The following is a 3480-nucleotide window of genomic DNA, read 5'->3' on the forward strand; positions in this document are numbered from 1 at the left end:
ATTGGTTTAATAATTGTCCTGAAGATTCTTTCACTTCTTTACAAGACATTGTCAATGCTTTTAAAGATATATATGGTTATCCAGATAGCTCGCCTTGTGCCCCTAAAATTGTGCAATAGAATGAAAGTAATCTTATGAAAGGTCCAGCTGTTGATGAGAGATTTCAAGACAATTCTTCATATCAGAATGTGCCATCCACCTGTACCATTGCAAATCAAATCCATGATAGCGGAAAAGCAAAGACAAATTGTAAAATCAGTGTTGACAATGAAAGGGAAAATCAGAAGCAAATTATGATAGAACTAATGCGGCTGGTAAAAAATATGGAGGTCAATCAAACTAATTATGCCAATGATACAAGAACTTTATGCACCCACCTAGAAAAACGTGATAAGGAGATGGAGATCATGAAAATTAAACACTATGATCATGTAACCGATATATAGAGTCATCATGCTAAGGAAATTGAGACCATGAAAGCTAATCATGATAGGGAAATTAATTCTATGCAAAACAAGTTATTAACTATGGATGAAGAAATGACTATCATGACATTCGATCATAATAATCAGTTGGCTACCATGCAAGAAAATCATAAGAAAGAGATAAACTCTATGCAGCATTGCTTGATGACCATAAAAGCAGATAATGATAAAGTAATAAAATATATGGAAGCTAATCAGATATGTCTTCAGAATAAGTTACTGACCATGGAAGAAGACCATGCCCGGGAAATCACTGCTATGAAGGTTAAACACTCTAGTCAGATGGATGTCATTAAAGTACAGTTCAGGAATTTCAACAGCGGTCAGAGGATGAAAGAAACTAGGAAAGGTAAATGACACACCGGGGAGCAGGAGGGCGATTTTGGAGCTAGGGTTACAGGTTAGCAGAGTTCGTTCTCCATGGAAGGCCATAAAGGAGGGAGATCCACTCCCTCCTACAAGCAGGTAGTGGCCAGCAGAGGGAAAAAACCAGTAGAAGAGGATAGAGATCCTTCAGCTGAAAAGCAAAGAAACAGAGAAAGGAGCAGGAGGGCTCTGAATCCAAGGAGAATAACAACAATAAAGAAATCAAGGAAGCGGACAAGGAACAGGGCACAAAATACAAACCTCAAAGGGGACCATACAAACCCAAAACTACTATCACTCCCAGAGTTGTTTTGAATGATCCTACTCTGCAGGCACATAGGGACCACATGCAGACTTATGCAATCATTTGTAAGTTCATGGGTTTATGGCCCACTGAAAAAGCATTACAATCTTGGATTAAATACCACTGGAAACCAAAAGGAAGCATAGAACTACATCTTGGGTCAAAGGGATTCTTTACTGTAGTCTTTGCAAACATTGAAGATAAGGACAGAGTATTTGAAGGAGGGCCCTACTTTTATGCAGTAGCAGGCCTGTATATGAGACCTTGGATCATGAATTTTGTCCCAGAATGTGAAATTTTTACCTCGGTCCTAGTCTGGGTAAGACTCTACTCTCTACCTTTGCATTACTGGTAGCTGGAATCCCTTTCTACCATAGGAAATAAGTTAGGACGTTTTTTCAAAGCTTCTGAGGCCACCAGAAGAGGAAATTACACATCCTTTGCAAGAATATGTGTGGAGATGGATCTTTCTAGAGCTATGCCGGATGAGGTCATATTGGAAGTGCTTGATGAAGAATGGGTACAAACAGTGGATTACGAACACATCCCATTCATATGTCGTAAATGTCATGAACATGGGCATCTATTTAGAGATTGCCCTCTCAGTAAAACTGAAAATAATAGTAAAACCAATACCATGAAAGACACTGAAAGCTTTCACAAAGTGGTCCATAAAGGAAAAGGGAGAAAAAGGGGATCGAAGACACATCAAAATGAAAGGAAACAAGCCAATCAAAACAGGTTTCAAGCACTGGAAGAGGAAGAGGGGATAACGAAAGAAGATCAAGCCAAGGGAGACACTCCAGTGAACGAGGAGATTGAAGAAGAGGATAAGCACACACAAACCATTAACAAACAGAAAGAAGAAATGATGAGTGACACAGAATTGGAGATGGATCTGGAAATGACCCAGAGTGAGATGGAAATGGAAGATCACGAACTACAGGAGATTCTTGAGAAAGAGAATCTAGATCTAGAAGGATTCCTGAAACAAGGAACTAGGGAGGGAGTGGATTCGTTGCCTCTAGAGGAGTGCAATAGAGTTCAACAGTTGTTCTTATGGAAAACTTAGACCACAGGGCTGGAAAAGCAAAGGACTCATAAAGGGTAGAGCAGCGAAGGTGTGAAAGCTTTGAAAACCACTCCAGGCTTGGCACCCAAATACCCAAGAAAGAAAAGAGGCAGGAAAAAGCAGAATGAGCTTTTGATGGAATGTGGAAAGCTAATGATAGACTCAGGTAAGATGAAAGACCTATCCAGTTACTCCTTTACAAATCTTTAATAATGAAGTTCACTTCTTGGAATATTAGAGGACTAGGTAGTAAAAGAAAACAAAGGTTAATAAACAAGCAACACCGGATGTAATCTTCATCTAGGAGACTAAATGCTCCATTCATAAAATAAAAGAGATTCACAATAAATGGCTCAATAAATTTGAGTTTCTGGAAGTCAAAGCAGAGAATACAGCAGGTGGTATTCTCACACTTTGGAACCCCCAAAAAATTGACATTATAGATGCAGAGGCAGCTAGGGATTATCTATCAGTGGTCATATAGCCAATGGGAGATAAGGAAGTCTACCTAGTAACGAATGTGTATGGTCCCCAAAGATTGGATGGCAAACTCAAGCTTTTAGACTCCCTACAGGATCTCAGGGAAAGACATGCAAGTATCCCTTGGATCTTGGGGGGTGATTTCAATATGATCAAATCTTTGTCGAAGAAAAAAGGGGTCACCAGAACTCTAGATAAAGATTCTTGTTCTTTTCTTTCTTTCTTAGACAATATGAAGTTAGTGGATATTGGTATGAGTAATGGTACCTTTACTTGGAACAATAAAAGAGGAGGAGAGTCCTAGGTGGCTTCCAAATTAGATAGATTCATTATCTCAGAAGATCTTATGCTCAAGGACAAGGACATAGTTGCAAGAGTTCTCCCCTTTGGAGGCTCTAATCACTGGCCCGTGCAACTGGAAATGCAGGGCATTGGCACCCCCAGGAATAGACCTTTCAGATTTGAAAACATCTGGCTTTCCCACCCAGATTTCGCCAACAACATAGCCATCTGGTGGGTTGAAGAATTAAACATTCAAGGCACAAGCATGTTCCTACTCCAAAAAAGACTAAAACATATCAAACTCAGGCTCAAGGAGTGGAACAAGAAGGAGTTTGGTAATATTTTTGAAGGAAAAAAAATCTATTGAAGGAAAATTGCAGGAACTCAACCAAACCCTTATCAGGGAGGGTTTTGATAAGGTTAGAAATGAGCAGGCAACCAAGTATCAACAAGAATGGGAGAACTTCTGTAAACAAGAGGAGATTTTCTGG

This window comes from Pinus tabuliformis, chromosome 2_1, assembly GCF_031772625.1.
Source record: "Pinus tabuliformis cultivar Carrire ecotype Pingquan chromosome 2_1, CPIR1, whole genome shotgun sequence".
Taxonomy (NCBI): Eukaryota; Viridiplantae; Streptophyta; class Pinopsida; order Pinales; family Pinaceae; genus Pinus; species Pinus tabuliformis.